This window comes from Orbicella faveolata, unplaced genomic scaffold, assembly GCF_042242905.1.
Source record: "Orbicella faveolata isolate gen_17 unplaced genomic scaffold, um_ofav_v1 contig_12, whole genome shotgun sequence".
NCBI lineage: Eukaryota > Metazoa > Cnidaria > Anthozoa > Scleractinia > Merulinidae > Orbicella > Orbicella faveolata.
The window spans coordinates 10,546,260-10,569,800 of NW_028301539.1; the positions used below are offsets into that span (position 1 = coordinate 10,546,260).

General features: G+C 38.8%; 6 non-coding genes and 1 pseudogene across 6 annotated transcripts; 6 read left to right on the plus strand and 1 right to left on the minus strand.

Annotated features, from left to right (window-relative positions):
* The first annotated feature begins 1,155 nt into the window (after positions 1 to 1,155).
* Trnal-aag (transfer RNA leucine (anticodon AAG)) lies at positions 1,156 to 1,237 on the plus strand. The gene has a single exon. It is a non-coding gene; the product is annotated as a tRNA-Leu (tRNA).
* Positions 1,238 to 3,127: 1,890 nt separating this feature from the next.
* LOC149116573 (uncharacterized) lies at positions 3,128 to 4,111 on the minus strand (annotated as a pseudogene).
* A 1,356-nt stretch (positions 4,112 to 5,467) lies between these two features.
* Positions 5,468 to 5,549, plus strand: Trnal-aag (transfer RNA leucine (anticodon AAG)). Its single transcript has one exon. It is a non-coding gene; the product is annotated as a tRNA-Leu (tRNA).
* A 1,223-nt stretch (positions 5,550 to 6,772) lies between these two features.
* Trnal-aag (transfer RNA leucine (anticodon AAG)) lies at positions 6,773 to 6,854 on the plus strand. Its single transcript has one exon. It is a non-coding gene; the product is annotated as a tRNA-Leu (tRNA).
* A 7,313-nt stretch (positions 6,855 to 14,167) lies between these two features.
* Trnal-aag (transfer RNA leucine (anticodon AAG)) lies at positions 14,168 to 14,249 on the plus strand. The gene has a single exon. It is a non-coding gene; the product is annotated as a tRNA-Leu (tRNA).
* Positions 14,250 to 21,548: 7,299 nt separating this feature from the next.
* On the plus strand, positions 21,549 to 21,630 carry Trnal-uag (transfer RNA leucine (anticodon UAG)). Its single transcript has one exon. It is a non-coding gene; the product is annotated as a tRNA-Leu (tRNA).
* An 800-nt stretch (positions 21,631 to 22,430) lies between these two features.
* On the plus strand, positions 22,431 to 22,512 carry Trnal-aag (transfer RNA leucine (anticodon AAG)). Its single transcript has one exon. It is a non-coding gene; the product is annotated as a tRNA-Leu (tRNA).
* The last annotated feature ends 1,029 nt before the right edge of the window (positions 22,513 to 23,541 follow it).

Consider the following 23,541-nt stretch of genomic DNA (forward strand, 5'->3'; position numbering starts at 1 on the left):
AAAAAAAAAAAAAAAAAAAAAAAAAAAAAAAAATACTGGGAACTGGAACTGAGGGGTGCATTCTTAACACAAGGTCAAGAATCGTATAATAGCTCCAATCACATTGCCAAATGGTCGCCAAATTCGTCTTGGAAAGAACGCAACAACTCGAATATATCCCGATGCCGTCCTCTTTACCGTCCTAAAAGTTATCTAGCCATATAAAAACGAAGTGTTACGAATAGGAGTCACGAAATTGGTCACTGATTACTCACGCGCGTAGTCACCTGTTTGTTACCATTTAGACCGACGACAACCTCGGGCCGGTCAGTTCTGACAAATGATAAGCGCCCCTAGATTTGCAAAGTTTTATTGCCATTATAAAACGCATAGGTAACGTAGCTTCCAAGTTATATTTTTGCATAATGAGTACTTCGATTTAAGACTCAATACGAAAGTTACTTTTTCATTAACTGCGACAAGTATCACGTTTGTTTCTTTTTGATCATACGACGTTTATCTTTCAAGATTTTGTGGCATATTTCTTCCTTGTGTAAAATCGACAGTAACAAATAACTTCTAGTGATGAAATATAGTACTTTAAATCCGGTAGCGTGCCGAGTGGTCTAAGGCGCTGGTTGAAGGCACCAGTCTCTTCGGAGGCGTGGGTTCGAATCCCACCGCTACCAAGTTTCTTTTTTTTTTTTTTGCAGCGAACATCATGATAACGCAAACAGTCACGGGAAGCTGCTATCAATCACCAGCATAAGTAATGACGCTGGCGCAGTTAGACGTTGATAATTGACAAGCGCCTATTGCTCCAGAAATTTCTCAGCAAATACCTATATCAGGACCATGGACGGCGCATTGGCGCATTGGCTCGCCCTCTAACGAATGTGTGAGTAAGTGAGTACCATTGGACTGCCTGCTAAAGCTGATGGATGAGGTCATCAATAAGCTAAAAAAGATTAAAACACCAGGAAAGAAAACGTTGGGATTAACTTGTTGGTTATCTTGTAGCTGTATTTAATACGTGGCGGTGGGCAAAAACGAAACTACGCGAGATGTAATGAAATCCATGTAGGAGATGGAGCAGACATACATAGTGATTAAGATCTTATAATTAATTTGTTGATCATCTTGATACTTGTTAGAATTGCTTGGCCTTCCATATCTGGTAGCGTGGCCGAGCGGTCTAAGGCGCTGGTTTAAGGCACCAGTCTCTTCGGAGGCGTGGGTTCGAATCCCACCGTTGCCAAGTTTCTTTTATACAGTGTGCGTCATGAGAGTCCAACTAAACCACGCGGGATGTTGGGAGATTACGAGAAAAGCTTGTACACCTCCAGCCGTTAGCCGAGTGATTTGCAAGCTTTTTGAGTATTGTCCCAACATCTTATGTGGTTTATTGGGCCGTTAAATCCATAGAAAGAGTGGTTTATTGTTTTTTGTAAAATAACTATGGAACATTTTTGTCAAAGAGGAGAAAATTTATCGTACTTTCCAGATCAAGTTGCTTATTCTCAACAATTTTATGAAAGGATGCGGCAAACTAATGACAGAAGCTGAAAAAATGAAAGCATAGGCTCAGCGCAGCACACGGGACCCGCAAATTAAAGCAAAGCGACGAAAACATTTAGTGCCGTAAATGTTTTAGCAAAGGAAAAGAAAGGAAAAAGTTATCGATGAAAGACAGAGAGTGCATTAGTTCATTAGAAGTACAAACTTCATGCGCTTGTCAAGACCTTGGCGGAGTTATTCAACGATAACTTTAAAACGTTTTGCAAATGGAATAAAGGTTGGTTCAAAAAACGCCGCTTCGGAAATTTCTTTACTTATCTTGAAGGCTATGAAGTCCGTGTTTCTCTGTATTTTGCTGAATGATCAACTATTACTTGAAAGCTTAATGGGAACTAAATTCATCGTTAACTCAAAAGAAATCTTTTACCATCTTTTTTAATAATCCAAATTGATCAGTCATGCCCAGCTGTAATATATCAGAATTGCGTCTTCCACAGTCCGTAGCAAGCACTCTTTCTTCTAAACTCAAGCGTAAACAGAATCAGCGTTAAATTTTTGCCATGGAAAAAAAGGTCAAGCATTATATTCTGGTCCTGTTGTTTTGAACAAAACGCTTAGTATATGTTAAATGAAACGCTATTCGTAGTTTTGATATCACAGCCAGGGAAAACCGAATAAATGGAAAAAGCTTATGTTCTTGCTAGTATTCTGAGTCTCCAGTTCTCTGGCAGTGCTGTCTGAAACCAAGTGTTTATTGGTAAAATGAAGATAGATTTCTGACCAATCAAAGGGCGCGTAGTATCTCAGTCACTATGAATTTGAAAAAAAATATAATAATAGTAAGCACTTTTTGCTATGAAAATCTCACAACAAAAAGTGCCATCAGCCTTAACCCGTGGACATACAAGCTAGCTCATACCTCCACCGTGGTACAAAGAGAAGGGGCTTGATGGAACCAGCTCCCCCACCCTCCCCCTCTGGATTTCGTCCTTTTAGAGCACGGCGAACTAAATTTACGTTGATTAGACGATACCATTTTTGAAGATTATGACGTCATATGACGTCAAATGATGTCATTTAACTCGCCGTCTCGGATCCGCCATCTTGGATTTCAGTATTATTTTAAAAAGTCAACAACTACCAGAAATTAATGCAAAATCAAGCCAGAATACTTTTGAAACGTACAAATTCGGGAGTTTTGACAAATTGATGAAGAAAACCGAAAAAAAGTACAAAATTGTGTCAAAAAAGTTGAATGTTGGGTAAACTACATCAAATTTGATGGTTGCCATGGGAACGTCAAAAATGATGGACACACAATTGAGAAGTTAAATTTCTGGAAAAAGTTTGTGACGTTTCGACCGCTTTTCGGTCATTATCAAACAAGATGTAAGAAGTAAAATTTGCATAGATATATATAGCTACAAAGAGGTAGGAATGTGTGAAAATTATTAATGAAGTAAAAATATGTAAAAAGTATGTAAAAGAATTAACAAAGTAGTGCTTAAAACAATAAAAACATGTAAGATTATTTAAAAAAACTTTCGCACGAATAGAATCAGATTGTACATTGAGACTTGGTCTCAGTTTGTGAATAAAAAACATTTCGCAAATAAGACAGTCAAACTTGGTTGTACATTTCTTTAAAATCGAAAAGTTATTAGTAAGATCTTTAGGGGCCAAAGAATGTTCCTCACGAAAATGTTTTCCAATTGATGATGATGGGTTTTTGTGCTCATCGACGCGTTGGTGCAAGTGCCGGCGCGTAAAACCAACATAACCTGCATCGCACAGGTCACATTTAAAATGGTACACAAGGGACTGTTGGTTAACGACCGGCGGCTTGACTTCACGTGATTTCAGGTCTCGCTCAATCTTGTGGCTGATGAAAACAGGTTGGATGGTGGTGTTTGTTTTCGTGCTAAGATCTTTGAGTTGCGTGCGAAGAAAATCAGCTGAAGCTTGGTCTTTGAATGGTAGGACAATCCGAACGGGCTCTGGACTGTTGTTGTTAGTCGGTGAAGGAACAGGTTGCTCAGAAACTTTGATGGCAATGAAGCGTGTTATGGTTGAATGAATTAAGTCATCTGGGTATTCAAAACGGGAGAACAACAACTTGAGACGATCGCATTCTTCGGAGAAGTAGGTCCAGTTAGAAGAAAGTCGAAACGCTCGATCCAGCATAGTTTTTAGTAGGCCGCGTTTATAACGATCGTCAACATGACTCTTGTAGTGTAACAAGAGACCAGAGTTTGTGGGCTTCACATAAACCTTTGTCTCAACGTGGTTGGATTTGTTGAGCAATTGCATGCGTTCCAAGGAAAGGAAGAATGCGGTCATTTTCTATCTCCATTGTAAACTTAATAGAGGAGTGGCAATCGTTCAGAGTCTCCAGAAAGTTATTGGCTGATGCTTGGTTAGGCATGATGGTCAGTGTGTCGTCGACATACTTTCTGTAGTAGCTGGGCATCTTTCCTTCACGATCCAGGGTTTCCTCAATGCTACACATAAAGACATTGGCGAGCAGGGGTCCAAGCGGGGAGCCCATGGCGACACCGTCGGTCTGTTCATAACGTTGACCGTTAAACAGGAAAAGTTGATCTTTTGTTGCCCCTTCTAGGAGATGGATGAGGTCCTGTTCGCTGAGATTAAGGTGGTGCGTTTGATTACACATTCTTACCTCTTTGTAGCTATATATATCTATGCAAATTTTACTTCTTACATCTTGCTTGATAATGACCGAAGAGCGGTCGAAACGTCGCAAACTTTTACCGTTTATTTTTATTGTCAAATGTTTTAAAAAACCCTTACTGAAAAATTTCTGGAGAGGATGAATAAACAGCTACTGAAAGTTTCAGCCCCTTAGAGTGAATTGCTGTCTCGAAAATTTGAAAAAAACCTTATGGGGACGTTTCATGCCTGGTAGCGGCAAGTGATCAGACGAGGCAGAAACTCGTTTTCAGGAGAGTGGAGAGGACAACATTGGGATATATTCCAATTCTAGGAGGATGATGAGGACGATGTGTTCCGGAGCATTATACGAATTAAATTTGAACTTGTTCTTCCATTCCCATGCGTTCTTGTATTTTGTATCATAATCACCGTACAAAGAGATAATACAAACTCACGCCCTTGAAGAGACTGGTGCCTTACATCACTAAAAAAATTGTTAAAAATTGTTCACGGAGTGTAATAAATATGGATCACGACATCTGCCATGACTCATACGCGTAAAACTGCCGACTTGGTTTTACCTTTTACCTTTTAGACCGACAACAGCCTGTTCTTAAGGGCAGGCAAGTTCTGACTAATAATAAACGCCCCTAGATTTGCCGTGCTTTGGAGCCAATGTAAACCACATCTGGTAGCGTGGCCGAGTGGTCTAAGGCTCTGGTTTACGACTCCAGTCTCTTCGGAGACGTGGGTTTTGAATTCCACTACTGCTAAGTTTAATTTTTGCACCATAAGTACCTGGATCGTTGCTCGATTTAAGACTGTAACGCTTCTTCAAATATAACTAGCGGCACTTTTATTGTCTTAAGCCCAGTCCTCACTTTCGACGCACAGATAGGCATAAGCATAACCACAGGTATAAGAGAAATACAACGCTAGCAGGGACGGCCAGACATAAGCATAGGAATATACTTTTGCCTATATGCTTATGCTTATGCCGAGCTTGTCGTCACTGGACAACATAGCGAAAAAAGCATAGACGTAAGCATACGCAAAAGCATTAGCAGACGGCTTATGCTTTGGTCGCAGCCTTCCCCTCTAGCCCACAAGTTTCTTATGATTATGCTTATCCTTATGCTTCCGTCGCAAGTGGGGACCATGCAGGCTTCATCGATCATGTAATGTTTTTCTTTTAAGATTTTGTGGCATATCTTTTCTTGGTCTAAAATAAACAGCAACCAGTAACTTTTTAGTGGTGAAATGGAAGGTGGTTAAAAATGATTCCCCCTCCATATCCGGTAGCGTGGCCGAGTGGTCTAAGGCGCTGGTTTAAGGCACCAGTCTCTTCGGAGGCGTGGGTTCGAATCCCACCGCTGCCAAGTTTCTTGTTTTGCAGTGAACGTCATGATAACGCAAACAGTCATGGGTAGCCGCCATCATGCACATAGGCAAGGTATAAAGACGCAGTTGCATGTTGATAATTAACAAGCGCCTTTTTCTATGAAAATTTCATAGCAAAAAGCGCTAACAGCCTTAATAGGTGACTGCATGTAACTTTTTCGTTAATTCTGGCTAACAGGATTACGCTTTTGTATCTTACACATTAAACAATATAATAGGCGATTTCCGAGTTCGCTTGTGCCTCTTTTCCAATTGCAAAACGGCCCTTCATGCAAAAACCTTCTATATAAAAATGAGTTTGATTTGCATGAAAATGAACATACAGGTGAAACTCATCAGTATATGAATGGTTTCGCATGAAGACTTGCTTTGACACAGAGGCGAAAGGCACCTCGGAAACTGCCGATTCCTTCAGGATTTCCTTTGCTCTACTGCACTAAAATCAACTGTAATAATTTTCACTTATGTTTAGGTCCGGTAGCGTGGCCGAGTGGTCTAAGAAGCTGTTTTAAGGCACCAGTCTCTTCGGGGACGTGGGTCTCGAATCCCACCGCTGCCACGATTAATCTTTTTACAGTGATTATGATAAAAAAAATAAAAAAGTAATAAGAAAAAAATTTTGGGAACTGGAATTGCATTGAGGGGTGCATTCTTAGCGCAAGGTCAAAAATTGTATAATAACTCCAATCACATTGCCAAATGGTCGCCAAATTCGTCCTAGAAAGAACACAACAACTCGAATATATCCCAATGTCGTTCTCTTCAGCGTCCTGAAAGTTATCTAGCCATATAAAAACGAAGTGTTACGAATAGGAGTAACGACATCGGTCACTGGTTTCTCATGTGCATAATCACGCACACCTGTTTGATACCTCTTAGACCGACGACAACTTCGGGCCGGTCAGTTCTGACAAATGATAAGCGCCCTTAGATTTGCCATATTTTGTTCCCAGTATGAAATGCATTGGTAACGTGGGTGAGTGGTCGAATCTCATCGCTACCAAGTTATATTTTTGCATAATGAGTACTTCGATTTAAGACTCTACGAAAGTTACTTTTTCATTAGCTGCGACAAGTAGCACGTTTGTGTCTTATTAATCATACCACGTTTATCTTTCAAGAGTTTGTTGCATATTTCTTCCTGGTCTGAAATCGACAGCAGCCAATAATTTCTAGTGATGGAATGTAATACTCTATATCCGGTAGCGTGGCCGAGTGGTCTAAGGCGCTGGTTTAAGGCACCAGTCTCTTCGGAGGCGTGGGTTCAAATCCCACCGCTGCCAAGTTTCTCTTTTTTTATTTTTTGCAGTGAACGTAATGATAACGCAAACAGTCACGGGTAGTTACCATAAGTCATCAACATAAGTAACGATACAGACCCAGTTAAATGTTGATAATTGACAAGCGCCTTTCGCTTCAGAAATTTCTCAACAAATAGCTATATCAGGAGCATGGACGGCGCATTGGCGCAATGGCTCGTCTCCAGCGAATGTGTGAGTAAGTGAGTTGCATTGGACTGCCTGCTAAAGCTAGTGGATGACGTCGTAAATAAGCGAAAAAGATTAAAACACCAGGAAAGAAAAAGTTGGGATTAATTTGTTGATTATCTTGTAGCAATATTAAATAGGTGGCGGTTGGCAAAAAAGAAACCATGCGAGATATATTGAAACCCATATAAGAGATGGAGCAGACACACATAGTCATCAAGATCTTTATAATGATGCCATCATGAAAAGGTATCCAAATAATTATAGTTAAAAACACAAGTGTAAAAAAAACATAAGAATAAGTGACGACCTCAAAACTCTCCATGCTTTATATTTTTTGGGCACAAGACGACATCAAGGCTTAGAAATCCCAATAAACCACGCTGTTTCTATTGGGCAACATCAAAGGTTGTGATTGGATCGCATCTCAGAGGTGCCTGTACTGAACACGTCTATTTTCTCAACCAATGAAATACTGAGGAGAAGGATAAGAACTCTGTATTGAAGAAACAACTTTGACTGTCAGTTTGTTAGGTTGTTTTAATAGCTACAGAATAATATAATGACCGGGGAAAAGAGAGGAAAAAGTCACGAGCCCTCGCTACACGTTCATGAAGATCTAGTAGCCTCAAATATCATTAAGTAATTAGAATCATTTTTTTTTTCGTAATGGACATCGATCCTGTGAAGTTTATACTACTTCTTACTTTAATATCAAGGCTTTGGCTGAACTTGGTTGCGTCCCGAGGTTGCATAACAATGTCAATGTTGACATTGTTATGCAACCTCGGGACGCAACCAAGTTCAGCCAAAGCCTTGATATGGCTGTTTGACATGTGCGAGTACGAACAATAAATTGTAAAGTAGAGAACGAATGCATTAGTACAACAAAGACTGCGGAAGCAAGATCCACGATACAAAAATGATTGCCAAAGCTATCTTTCTACTGTGTTTCGTAACTCTTTTGCAGCCGGTTTGGGGTCTTCTTTTATCACGAACAGACGGTAATTTTTCATTTAATTACTCATCTTCAATTTTTAAGAGCATTGTTGAGTGTCTTTTTTTATATATATATTTTAATTCTAAACTAGCATTTGAGTCACATGTTTCTTCGTGTACATCAAGAACGCTACGGCCTTTTAGGGGAAGCAATTGCTAGAATGATTAAAAAAAGTCTTCGTTTAACAGTCTTAAGTTCGCTGAGGGAAGATGTATTTCAAGCCTTTTTCGGTTTTCATTATTTTGCTGTTCTGAAGTTTTTTAGGGCTAAAAGCTTCAAACGGAGCGTAAACTTCTCAGTTGTATTAAAACGCCGGATTTTTTGTTTTGTTTTTGTTTTTGTTTTGTTTGTTTGTTTGTTTGTTTTTTGAGGCTTTAATTTCACAAGTGCTTAACTTTTGTTTATAACTGCGAGGATCAACCATACTTCTTCAATAAACAAAATAAAGTATGCTCAAGCCCCTTTCCTCGCCAAAGAGATGTCACTGGGATATATTTGATGATAAAAACGCTCTGAACAGTAATGAAACCACTCAACAATGAAATAACGTTAACGTCTTAATATTTGTCGTTTTTCAGAGGGGATTAAACCCGATGGAAATGCTATTGAAGCAAAGGTTAGCGTTAGCACAGTCAGAGATGAATTAATGTATAGCGATGAAGATGATGAGGATGACGATTCCGACGGCGGAGGTGAGACAGAAATTTTATAGCCTTGTAGTATGAAGGCTAAAAATATAAAGGGATACATTGATAATTTATTCACAAAACTTACAAAAATACAAAGCCTGAGTAAAATCATTTCAGAAAATTATCTCCGTGACTTACGTTTTTTTGGATGTTGTCATCGAATGGAATCGATTCATTTTAGACGCCAAATATCGTTGTGGAAGATAGGGTTGGTTTCATTTCGCAGAGTTAAATATTTTTTTTATTACTGTTAATATTAATAATGCCATTTCCTTAAAGATTAAAAACACTCTTTATGACAAATAATTCTTTTTTTTTTAATTTTGTTCTGATAATCAAAGGCTCCCTGAGCCAGCTCATGGATGAATGGCCAATCCCAACTTTAATTTTGCTTCTGTCAGTGGCAAAATAAGCCTTTGTGCGAAACTGTTCGTGTGAAAATGCATGTCACCTGTACGTTCGTTCTCATGAAAATTAAGTCGTTTTCATATGAAACGTTTTGCACAAGCACTTGTTCTGAAAAAGAAGCAAACGGCAACTGAGAAGTGGAAGTAAAGTCTTCATATGTGCCAAGCGGCCCATCAGGCCAGCGCTTATTCCAGTTTCTGTAACATCAAGTGACTAGTAGGATTTCTACTACCCCCAGGATGGGATGCTAGTTCATCGCAGGGTTACCTCCCAACATTAAATTTGCCAGTACCTATGTACACACCTAGATGGATAGAGGCACTGTGAGAGTAAAGTGTCCCGCCCAAGGACACAATACAGTGTTCCCAGCCAGGGCTCGAACCCAGACGGCTCGAGATAGAAAAGAAATACAAAAATCAAATAACATGTTGTTTACACAGACTCCTTATAACTTTTAAAAGGGATAATAATTAATTTTGATTGGAACTGGGACATTGTTATTAAATCAACTTGTACATGATGTAGTGTCAAAGAATAACAACAGTCTGTTTCAAAATGAAATCATTAAATGAGACTTCGCCATATTCACAAGTCAGTCCAATATATTCAGTATATATTTTGTATAAATCTACCAGCGTTCTATCACGAATGCCGTTCTGCGATTGGCTACACTACTCACTATCTATTTACAATTAGATTGTGAGCTCGAGATTTCTATCGCCTGATAGTTGACGAGGGCGCAGCTCGAGTCAACTATCACGGATAGAAATCGAAAGCGAATAATCCAATTGTTTTAATATAAATCCATTAGTCGTTCAAAACTTTAAATAAATACTATTTACAGACACTTCGAAAACACAAAGAGGCGGCCCCCGGCGCACCCTGCTTCGCTACTTACTATCTATCAAAGAATAGAACGTGAGTAGCGTAGCCAACAGAGGACGGCATTCGTGATAGAACGGTAGTAGATTTATACTAATCTGTGATAGATAGTGAGTAGCGTAGCAGTGTGTCCTCGTAAACAAAATTACGACCGCTTCTTGGCGTTTTCGAAGTGTCTATGAAGAGGATTTAGATTTAGTTTTGAACGACTAGTAGATTTATACTAAAACAATTAGATTATTCGATCTCGATTTCTATCGGACGATATTTGACTCGGGCTAGGCCCTCGTCAACTATCACGTGATAGAAATCTCGAGCTCATAATCATAACTGTTTAATATATATCATTCTGGGAAGCGTCTCGCAGTGTTTTTCTCGTCCTGTTCGGGATTTCTCTTTTGGGAATTATTCTCTTTTCTTTGTTTGCTTGTTTGTTTCTTCTTTTTTCACTTTTTGTTTTTGTTCTCTTTCTATGTCAGGTACATTTGTATATATTAAGAGTCCCTGTCCATAAATATGAAAATAACTCGACAAGGGTCGAAAATGCTATTTCGCTCATATTTTTACGGTAGATAGGCTAGGGCATGACAAAAACTACTGGATAGTTTTTTTGGGGGCAAAATATGCTTTTATTTCAAAGAAATATGCAAATTACCAAATTCCGTTAAAATCGTCATTTGACGCACCAATTTATTAAACAAGTTTGAGAGCCTTGCATGCAAAACCACATCATTCTTCCGTCTTTAAAATACTCAAATATTTTTTTGCAATGTTTAATTGTGTACTGGGTCGATTTTAGGGAATATTGCGGTTTTTGTTGGGTACAAAATAATTAAATTTCGAAGACATGTATTTTATTCACTTAAAAGTACTTCGTAAAAATAATCGATTTTCACCATGTGCGAAACCTTCCAATGGATTAAGCTTCTGGTGGTTGAATTGCAGAAGGATAGTCTACAGATTCCTCTAAAAATTTCTTTGGGCAAAAGATTATGAGCGACGCGAGAGCTTTTCAAAGTACGTTAAAAATGCAGATATTTGACCATCCGTAGTCAAATTTCAATTTACGGGTTAGACATACATTTTAGCACGCGACACATGTCTTGAGCTATATTAAGTTGAAATAGACACAAAGCTGATAATTTCCAAATGTTCTTACCTTACTTGCTGTAAAAGGCAGGTGCAAAAACCAATTTGACGAGTTTCCGTCACCATTCGTCGCACATAAAGCAGAAGTTTGCTTTTGTTTACATAACGTCCGATGTACATCGCCAACTGTCAACTTATTTAATGGTCGAAAACCATGAATCTATGACCCTCTTTCGACACATATGATCACCACTGCATCTTAGTCAAAAACGGCTAAGTGATTTGTAGATAGTTGCTTGCTTTGTACTACACCAAAATATTACGTTTGATCATCGTTTGATCTATTGCTGCTTGAATTCTTGCTTGCAGCGGTTCGTTGTTTGTTCGTGACGCAATGCTTAATCCCATTTTAGGGGGTAGGGGTAGGACAATTTCTATGCTAATACGTAAGGGTCCGTAAGGCTTGGAACCGCAGGGAGCACACAATCTCGTTGAGTAGGAAGAGATTAAATTAAGCAATGAAAAGAATGAATAGTCCACCATTGCCCGTGTTGTCATCTTTTACTAGACAACCGCTACTTACACCACTTGCGTAAATACTGTAACGCTAAACTCGTACCTAGGTCTTTTCGCTCTGTGCAATTATTTTTGGCTTACATATAATACAGTGGGCTACCCTCGGGGAAATAGGAGGTGGCCGCTTAATAGGGGTTGGCAGCTTAATAGAGGTTGATGTACCTTGAATACTTTTTCACTATCGGGTTAAAAATTTAGCTAAATTTCTTAGTGAACATGGAGTGAATTCAAGCCAATCATGATAGACGTCATTCTCGGAGACTCTGGGGCAGCTGGTGGGGGCGGGGAAAAAGTCTAAAAGGGTCGTCGCCCGAACTTTTTTCTCACCCCTTTAGACTTTTCCCCGCTCCCAATAACTGCTCCTGAGTCTTCGAGAATGACGTCTATAATGATTGTCTTGAATTGACGCCATGTTCACTTAAAAATTTATAACCCAATGGTGAAAAAATATTCAAGGTACACCAACCTCTATTAAGCGGCCAGCCCCTGTTAAGCGGCCACTTCCCATTTCCCCGAGGGTAGCCCACTGTACATATGTAAACCAAAAATAATTGCACAGAGCGAAAAGACCTAGGTACGAGTTTAGCGTTACAGTATTTAAGCAGGGTGTGTAGGTAGCGGTTGTCTAGTAAAAGATGACAACACGGGCAATTGTGGACTATTCATTCTTTTCATTGCTTAATTTAATCTCTTCCTACTCAACAAGATTGCGTGCTCCCTGTGGTTCCAAGCCTTACAGACCCTTACGTATTAGCATAGAAATTGTCCTACCCCTACCCCCTAAAATGGGATTAAGCATTGCGTCATGGACAAACAACGAACCGCTGCAAGCAAGGATTCAAGCTGCAATAGATCAAACGATGATCAAACGTAATGTTTTGGTGTAGTGCGAAGCAAGCAACTATCTACAAATCACTTAGCCGTTTTTGACTAAGATGTAGTGGTGAGCATGTGTCGAAAGAGGGTCATAGATTCATGGTTTTCGACCATTAAATAAGTTGACAGTTGGCGATGTACATCGGACGTTATGTAAACAAAAGCAAACTTCTGCTTTATGTGCGACGAATGGTGACGGAAACACGTCAAATGGGCTTTTGGACCTGCCTTTTACAGCAAGTAAGGTTAGAACATTTGGAAATTATCAGCTTTGTGTCTATTTCAACTTAATATAGCTCAAGACATGTGTCGCGTGCTAAAATATATGTCTAACCCGTAAATTGAAATTTGACTACGGATGGTCAAATATCTGCATTTTTAAAGTACTTTGAAAAGCTCTCGCGTCGCTCATAATCTTTTGCCCAAAGAAATTTTTAGAGGAATCTGTAGACTATCCTTCTGCAATTCAACCACCAGAAGCTTAATCCATTGGAGGGTTTCGCACATGGTGAAAATCGATTATTTTTACGAAGTACTTTTAAGTGAATGAAATACATGCCTTCGAAATTTAATTATTTTGTACCCAACAAAAACCGCAATATTCCCTAAAATCGACCCAGTACACAATTAAACATTGCACAAAAATATTTGAGTATTTTAAAGACGAAAGAATGATGTGGTTTTGCATGCAAGGCTCTCAAACTTGTTTAATAAATTGGTGCGTCAAATGACGATTTTAACGGAATTTGGTAATTTGCATATTTCTTTGAAATAAAAGGATATTTTGCCAAAAAAACTATCCAGTAGTTTTTGTCATACCCTAGCTTATCTACCATAGGAATATGAGCGAAATCGAATTTTCGACCCTTGCCGCGAAATTAAGAATTTGTCTGATTTTTACAGGCGGGCACTCTTAATTCCCACTAGAGTTTATTAAAATAAGAGTCGTATAACGGCACCGAAACACATCGTACTGCGACATTCTCTACTACAAAGAACACAAAAACTAAAACATATCCCAATGTCGTCTTGTCCATTGTCCTAAAAAATATGTTTTTCCTCATTTGACCATATAAAGTAAAAGATGTTCGCGGAATGCGTTACGAATATGTGTTACCGCATCCGTCATGACTCATGTGCACCACGCAGACCTGCCTTTTGGCTTTTACCATTTAGACAGAAGACAACCTGTTGTCTCGACCTAGTCAGTACTGATAAATGATTAGCGCCCCTAGATTTGCAATGCTTTGGGCCATGATTGAGCGCATCTGGTAGCGTGGCCGAGAGGTCTAAGGCGCTGCTTTTAGGCACTAGTCTCTTCGGAGGCGTGGGTTCGAATCCCACCGCTGCCAAGTTTCATTTTTGCATCATGAGTACCTTGGTCGCATATAGCTCGATTTAAGACTAATACAAAACTGTGACTATTTTATTCACTATGAATAGCGGCACTTTTATGTCTTGTCGATCTTACAATGTTCTTCTTTTAATAATTTGTGGCATATTTTTTTCTTGGTCTTAAATCAACTGCAACCAATGATTCAGTTCTAGTGAAATTCGAACTGGTTAGAATTGCTAGGGCCTCCATATCTGGTAGCGTGGCCGAGTGGTCTAAGGCGCTGATTTAAGGCACCAGTCTCTTTGGAGGCGGGGGTTCGAATCCCGCCGCTGCCAAGTTTCTTTTTCTGTTTGCAGTGTGCGTCATGATAGCGCAAACAGTCTTGGCTAGCTGCTATCAATCAAAAGTATAAGGGAAGTATACAGAAGTAGTTAGTTAAGCAATAAACCACTCTCTCTATGCGTTTAACTGCGCAATAAACCACACGGGATGTTGGGAGATTACGAGAAAAGCTTGTAAACCTCGAGCCGTTAGCCGAGTGATTTGCAAGCTTTTTGAGTATTGTCCCAACATCTTATGTGGTTTATTGCGCCGTTAAATCCATAGAAAGAGTGATTTATTGTTTTTATAAAATAGCTATGGAACATTTTTGTCAAAGAGGAGAAAATTTATCGTACTTTCGAGATCAAGTTGCTTATTCTCAAATATTTTATGAAAGGATGCGGCAAACCAATGACATAAGCTGAAAGAATGAAAGCATAGGCTCAGCGCAGCACACAAGATCCGCAAAGCAAAGCGACGAAAACATTTAGCGCTATAAATGTTTTAGGAAAGGAAAGGACCGGAAAGGAAAAGGTTATCGATGAAAGACAGAGAGTGCCTTAGTACATTAGTAGTACAAACTTCATGAGCTTATCAAGACCTTGGCGAAGTTATTCAACGATAAATTTCTGCAAATGGAATAAAGGTTAGTTCTAAAAACGCTGCTTCGGAAATTTATTTACATACGTTGAAGGCTATGAAGTCCGTGTTTCTCTGTATTTTTCTGCATGATCAGCTAATACTTGAGAGCTTAATGGGAGCTAAATTCATCGTTAACTCGAAAGAAATCTTTTATCCTAGGCGTGGGATTATTTTATCCCAGGCGTGGGATAGCTGGCGAGCATATGTAATACGTGCTCCGTGTCTTGTACTAGTAGCCAGGGTATGTGGCAAAAAATAGCATTAAAGTGTAAAATTAAATTCTACTTATTTGAGGGGGCGAGATTTGATGTTCTGGATGTCATGATCAGTAGTGTCTAAATCACGTTCTATATCATCGCATCACAGCTTAGTGACATACTCCGCGGCTTTAGGGAGGGGCACTGAAAACAATACGTCCTCAAAAACACCTACGACTACGTGCCTGACCTCGTGATATACGTGACTGACGGGGGTGTCCTTTTTGGAAAATGCTCGGATTTAAACATTTACTCCGCTGCAACGTAAAGCAACTTTAATTTATCCCTTATTCTTAGTTTTTCTTTTCTGATGTCTATCCCTGACTGCAATTTTAGTAATTTTACTTAAAGAGCTTACCATTTGCTAGAACTGACCACTGGAACTAGGCCGTCTATAAATAAAAAGCGTTAGTTCTAAGGATCGTTAGAACTGGTTCTGGCCGAATTGACGCTCACTTTTCTTTAGAAACATAAGTTGGTATTTGCTGCTTGATTTCTCTTTACGTTTTTAATGCCTTAAATTAAGTTTGGACTTTTTATACCACACAAGAACAAGCATTAGAATAAGCATGACGGAAGTTAGGACGCCCTTAACACACGCATAAGTACGTAGGCATGCGTAGATTTGATAATTGCCTTTTTCCGGTTCCATACCTTTTCGATACAGTAAAATAATAAGACGGACTTTCGCTCATGCTAATGCGCGCGATCACAGCAGCAAATTCTCACTTGACACAAGCATAAGCACAAGCACAAGAAGCACAAGAACGTTTGTTCTTCTTGTGCTTACTCTTTTGCTTGTGTTGTGCTCGTCTTCACTGCCACGTGCCTGTGCTAATGCTTGTGCTAATGCTTGTGCTGTGGACGCCCCTGTTACTGCTATGCTTATGCTTGTGATTATGTCGTAGTGAAACCGGCTTTAACGTCCACTGTTTCGTTCCAAAACTAGACTTTTTCAGTTGTTCGAAGAAAACAAGGGAAAGTTGATCATAGTGATTTGATCAGAATTAACATTTTATAATCCCAATATTGAGTCATATAAGTCTGCATTATGTGGGGATAACGACGGTGAAGTTTTCAATGTAAGGGAACAAAAGATTCGATGATCAGTCAGCTCTGCGTGCACTTAAGATCCGGATGTGCAAAACAACGTGGAATAAAACTCTAAGTGCTACTTTGGGGAGTAGCTTTATCAGCTTTTAATATCTCTGAGCATATCTAACCATCACAACAGGCAAATACCAAACTGCAACACTGGGAGCTCTGTGTCCTTAATACGCATGTGAGTGTGTACTAAGTTGAGGGTAATTCACTGATTCGCCGGATTCAAAAACAGTCACAGGCTCAACGAGCCCTTGATTCTGTTTGAAAATATCCGCTGTCCTTATATTTTCTGTACTGTTCAACCACGGTTAAGGTTTCTGGAGCAACTGATCTCCATTTCAAACAGTGACGCTTAAACGAGAGAACACCTCTACATTGTACTCGAGCGCTTTTTAAGTAAAATTAGTGACCGATGTTACGCTGTAAAATGTAACAACTAACGCAAAATAAAACATTAACGAGAAATGTATTAATTTTTGCCGCAACATGTAACAATTTGTTTGACGCGAATAATAACTTTTCAACGCAAAATGTGACAACTTCTATAACACGAAATGTAACAACGCAAAATGTAACAACTCTTTCGATATATTATTAAAAATAGAGCTTAAGCGACATTTCTAATCACTGTGTAAGTGTGGCTAAAATTAGCCACAACAACCCTTAGCACAGTTTTAGCCAATATTATCCTTTGACGGTCTAAACCTTATGAAGTATGTTTTTTTCGGATTCTAAATTAATAAACCGCTGTTCATGTTACTATCGATACTAATAGAGGTAAAGCGGGCAAGAGGAGCGAAGGGTCATTATATTCCCAAGTTTTTAGAATTGTTAGACGACAAGTTACGCAGAAGCGGTTGTCAGATTACGTGGATATGGCCGAAATGTAGTGTCTTCCTTGCGACTGTTAAACGCTACATAAACACAGGAGGAGTTCTCTTGTACCTGAAGAATGGTTATTTAAACAACTTCTACTACTTACTTTCCCTTGCTTTTACTTACAATGTAAAATTGATTTCCCCATCATTAAACAAAATCCAAAAATTAAATTGAAATAGCAATTTAACAAGAGTAAGAGAGTTGTTCTACCGCTCTACATTCTATGCCCTCAAGATATTTTAAGTCGAGTAAAAACGTTGACCTTTTGAAACCATATGATTTTATCCAATAAAGTCAACTCTTTCCTGACGATCACTTCCCTTAAGCTACCACCTCCTGTAAGTGATCACTTTTTTGTGATAAGGTAGTGGACAAGCAGTTTTCTAAAGTCAGGTGACGTCTAACGCCTCCAACTGTGACTGTCAGGTAGTAGTAATTATTCATGCCTTCGTACATGTTATGTATTTGTTGTTGTTTGTTTAACGTTGGAAGATATAAAGTTCATGTGCGTCCTTAGAGCACGGACGGAGAGACACGGACCTTGTTTGATTAACACGTTCTTTTAAAATTTTGAACTGGTCATATAACAGGTAGATTTGTATAATTTGACTGACAGGAGTTGCTAAGCTAGAGAAGAACGATAATACAGTATCTGAATTTCGTCCTTTATACATTAAGAGCAGAGTTGTTACATTTTGAGTTGTTACGTTTCGTGTTGAAGAGGTTTTCACATTTTGAATTAAAACGTTGTTATAATTCGCGTCAAAGAAATTGTTACATTTTGTGTCAAAAGTTGTTACAATCCGAGCTAATATTACATTATGCGTCAAAAGTTGTTACATCTCGCGTTGCTACATTTTGCGTTAGTAGCTTCATTTTTACGGCGTAACACCGCCATCATTAATTCAACGATTGAACCATCCAATGATTAACGTCAATCAAATTAAATCTTCTGATAAGAATATTCATCTCCAACGCTTAAATGTTTATTACACCGTCTCTAGTTTTCTTTTCGACACAAAATGTCAAAACTAAGAAATGAACGGAACGCAGTAATTTAAGTATAATTTATATTTATAATTAACATATCAATAACTCAACGATGAACGGCGAACACTTTTTTGAAATGTTCCCTAATTTCCACATACATGGCATTTAATATAAGGGATATTTGAAAAAGTGCATGGTACCTTAAAGTTCGGGAAAATGCTTTAATATTGCTTTGGATTCGCGATGTTAGTTGACCAATGATCATGCGTGAAACTGAGAAGAAGCAAAGTGTTAATTGCAACTTCATGTTTACACGATACTGTGTAAAAAAATACCGACGCTAATACTCAAGAAATTTTGCGCTTTTGACAGGAAATGGAGTAACCTGTCGCTTTAAACTAGCTCAGAGGTCGCAGAATTGCATGAAAATGTCGATGCCATCTCAGTTCAAACCAAGCTATATTTTACAGACTATGTACATAGCCAACATGTGCTAAAATCTTAAACCTGTTGATTTAACTAAAGATCAATGTCTCTGAAATTTAGACTTTAAGTAGTTTGCGCTGAATCAAGCCTGTGTGGGTAAATCAAAGTCTGCGCAACTAGTGACAACCCCGCTCTAAGTCCACAAAACGACCTCTAAGCACAACAACCTAAACCAACGCGCTTCTCGTAATCCTTACCTAGCCGCTCCAACTAAAACATAGGGTCTTTCCAATTTAGTTTCAAGCTCCTTGAACTTAAAAGTAACCTCTCTGTGTTTCAGAATCAAGCCTATGTAGGTCAAAACCATCGTCTCCACAGCTCAGTATCGTGCCCGACTAAGGTAAAAACGACCTCTATTCTACTGACTAACAATACAATAACCTAGACTAATGCGCTTGTTGTAATCTTTACCGAGCCGCTCTTACTCGATGGTAAAATCGCTGCAATTTAGTTTCAAGGCCATTTAGCTCAATTAAAAAATAACCTCTGCGTGTTTCAGAATCACCCATGTTGGTCAAAATCAATGTCTACGCAGCTCAATATCAAGTCCGTGTAAGTCCGAAACGAACCCTCTAAGAATACAATAACCTAAACCAACGCGCTTGTCGTAATATACACCGAGCCTTTAGAGGCAATCCTTTCTTTGTCTTAATTTAGTTTTAAGCCCCTAAAACTCAAAAATAACCTCTGCGTTATTCAAATCAACATTATGTATCTCGAAATCAGTGTCTCCACAGTTCAGTATCAAGCCCGGCTGAGGTCAAAACGACCCCTTAGCTACATAGCTACTTTACTGACCAAGAATACAATAACCTGGATCTAGCTAGACTAGCTATAACAAGCTTGTCGTAATCTTTACCGAGTCGCTCTCACTACTTTGCAAATTAGTTTCAACCCCCTTGAATTTAAAAATAACCTCTCTGTGTTTTAGATTCCAGCTTATTCAGATCTAAATGAATGTCTCCGCAGCTGTATGTCTGACTCCACAACAACCTCTATTTTGCTCACTAAGAGTGCAGTTACCTACACTAACACGCTCGTCCTAATCTCTAGTGAGCCGTTGTAATTGAAAGGCAAGGACCTTGCAATTTAGTTTCAAGCCCATTGGACTCAAAAATACCATCTGCGTTATTCAGAATTGAGCCTATGTAAGTCAAAATCAATGTCTCCATAGCTCAGTATCAAGCCGGTGTAAAGTGAACACTACCCATCCTGACTTTACTGACTAAGAAAACAATAACCTTGACCAACGCGCTTCTCGTAATCTTCTTGTAATCTTCTCGTAATCTCCTTTAATACAGTGACATAGAGTAATGCGCTTGTAATCTTTACGGAGCCGCTCTAACTCGATGGCAAGATCTCTGCAATTTAGTTTCAAGGTCATTTAACTTAAAAATAACCTCTGCGTGTTTCCGAATCAAGCTTATGTAGATCATAATCAATGCCTCGGCAGCTCAGTTTCAAGTCCGTGTAAGGCCAAAACGACCCCTACTCTTCTGATTAAGAATACGATAACCAGTACGTAGATCAACGCGCTTGTCGTAATCTTTACCGAACTGCTCTAACTGAAAGGCAAAGTCTTTGCAAATTAGTTTCAAGCCCCTGGAAGTTCAAAATAAACTCTTCGTTATTCAGCAGCCATATGTGGGTCAAAATCAATGTTTTCGTAAATGGCCATAAGAGCAACAAACCTGAAGTTTCCATTTCACCCCTTTATTGCTTTATCGTTTTCCTCAAAGCATCAGTAAATTTGACACGTTCTTGACTGATCACTTGTCAACGAAGTAAGCTACGCAATAAAATATGATAACAGGGAGAAAACGGGCAAAGGTGTGAAAGTAGATAAGTTAACTTCCTCTCCCCCCTTTCGAAAGAACCAACACATTTTCCTCCTCACAAAGCCGTTTATTTCCAGAGATTAAAGACGGAGTTTCCCAATCTAAGTGTAGAAACGAGGAAATAACGGTTACATATTTTCATTCCGAACAAATATAGAGCAATAGAGCGCACCTAACCTTAAACTACTTTGAGTAGCAAATACCAACCCCTCGGTACTTGCTACCGTAGCAATTACGCATGTTTGGTTGCAAATACCTACTCTCCATATTTGCTACGGTAGCAAATACCCACTTTTGGTAACAAATACCCACCCCTCCGTATTTGCGACTGTGGCAAATACGCAATATTTGTAGCAAATACCTACCATACGTATTTGCTACCGTATCAAATACCTACCAATGTGGCAAATACCTACCTGGTAAGCAATTCCTACCGTAGCAAATACGTAGTTAGCGTAGCAAATACCCACGCCTTTTTAACGTTTCTTTCTCTCTTTCTCTCTTTCTCTCTTTCTCTCTTTCTCTCTTTCTCTCTTTCTCTCTTTCTCTCTTTCTCTCTTTCTCTCTTTCTCTCTTTCTCTCTTTCTCTCTTTCTCTCTTTCTCTCTTTCTCTCTTTCTCTCTTTCTCTCTTTCTCTCTTTCTCTCTTCCGCCCTTTCTCTCTTTCTCTCTCTCTCGTTTTCTCTCTTTCTCTCTTCTTCTTCTTTTTAGTTCTTTTTTTGTTTGTTGCTATCAAGTTAGATACATTTGTATTCATTGCCAAATAATGTATTAGAATAAAATTCGTATAACGGCTCTGAAACACATCGTATTGGAACATTCGCTACTAGAAGAAACACAAAAAATAAAATATATCCCAATGTCGTCCTCTCCATCGTCCTAAAAGAGAGTTTTGGCCTCACCTGACCATCTGAAATAAAAATAAAAAAAATTGTTCGCGGAATGCGTTATGAATATGGGTCAGTCATGACTCATGCGCAGGTAACCACGCAGAACTGCTTTTTACCTTTAGCCCTTTAGACCGACAACAACCCGTTTTCTCGAATTGACCGGTCATTACTAATAAATGATAAGAGCCCCTAGATTTGCGATGCTTTGGACAAATGTTAAGAGCATCTGGTAGCGTGGCCGAGTGGTCTAAGGCGCTGGTTTTAGGCACCAGTCTCTTCGGAGGCGTGGGTTCGAATCCCACGGCTGCCAAGATTCGATTTTGCATCATGAGTACCCTGGTCGTTTATAGCTCGATTTAAGGCTAATACGAAACTGTAACTATTTTATTAACTATAAATAGCGGCACTTGTCTTGTCGATAACACAATGTTTTTTTTTTCAATATTTGGTACTTATCTACAATGCTAGAGCAGGCCATGCTGATCTGAATCACCAAGACTTTTTTTGTCAGGCTGTAGGTCGGCAGAAAACGCGTAATTCGAGGGAATTAAATTACCAAATACCACACGCAAAACAAAATTACTTAAAACATTCGTTTTATTACAGGTCTATCCATTCTTGGAACAAACTATCAACGGATATAAAAAGTGTGGACTCATTTCATACTTTTAAAAGGAGGCTTTTAGATTTTTATGATCATAAAACCCTGTCTTATAATCTTCCAAGTAGTGAGGGGGTTAGTTAATGAAGTCATTTTAAATTAACTTGACTGTAAATAATATTATATGATAATCGTTACTACTTTTACTACTACCTCTACGATTATAATTATTATTACTATTTTGTCACTATTTATGGGGGTTGAATATCAATTCCGACATCGTGCTGTTTTCTGCTCCACTGTTGCTGGTGCTTTTTTTTTTTTCTTTCTTTCTTTTTGTTGTACATGTAAGAAATTCAATAAAGTATATTATTACATTTATCACATTTAAAGTATCTTGTGGCATATTTTTTTCTTGGTCTAAAATCAACTGCAACCAATAAATCAGCTGTTCTAATAAAAAAACTTCTAATGACAAACTCGTTAGAATGGCTTAGCCCTCCATATCTGGTAGCGTGGCCGAGCGGTCTAAGGCGCTGGTTTAAGGCACCAGTCTCTTCGGAGGCGTGGGTTCGAATCCCACCGCTGCCAAGTTTCTTTATTTGCAGAAAGCGTCATGATAGCCCAACTAAACCACGCGGGATGTTGGGAGATTACGAGAAAAGTTTGTAAACCTCGAGCCGTTAGCCGAGTTATTTGCAAGCTTTTTGAGTATTGTCCCAACATCCCGCGAGGTTTATTGCGCCATTAAATCCATGGAAAGAGTGATTTATCGTTTTTATAAAATAGCTATGGAACATTTTTGTCAAAGAGGAGAAAATTTATCGTACTTTCGAGATCAAGTTGCTTATTTTAAACAATTTTATTCAGGATGCGGCAAACCATTGACATAAGCTGAAAGAATGAAAGCATAAGCTCAGCGCAGCACACAAGATCCGCAAAGCAAAGCGACTAAAAAATTTAGCGTTATAAATGTTTTAGGAAAGGAAAGGAGAGGAAAAGGTTATCGATGAAAGACAGAGAGTGCATTAGTGCATTAGTAGTGCAAACTTCATGCGCTTGTTAAGACCTTGGCGGAGTTATTCAACGATAACTTTAAAAGGTTTTTCAAGTGGAATAGAGGTTGGTTCTAAAAACACTGCTTCGGAAATATATTTACTTATGTTGAAAGCTATGAAGTCCGTGTTCCTCTGATTTTGCTGAATGATCAACTATTACTTGAAAGCTTAATGGAAACTTAATTCATCGTTAACTCAAAAGAAATCTTTTACCAAGTTTCTTAATAACCCAAATTGATCAGTCAGTCAGTCGTTGAAAGCCCTCTTTCTTCTAAACTCAAGCGTAAACAGAAACGGCTTTTAATTTTTGCCATGAAAAAAAGGTCAAGTATTATATTCTAGTCCTGTTGTTCTCAACAAAACTCTATGTATATGTTGAAGCTATTCGTGATTTTGATATCTCAGCCAGGGAAAGCGGAAAATATGTGTAAAGCTTATGCTCACGTTAGTGTTCTAAGTGTCCAGTTCTTTTGCAGTGCTGTCTGAGACCAGTTGTTTGTCGGTACAATAAAGATAGATTTCTGACCAATCAAAGCGCGCGTAGTATCTCAGTCACTATAAA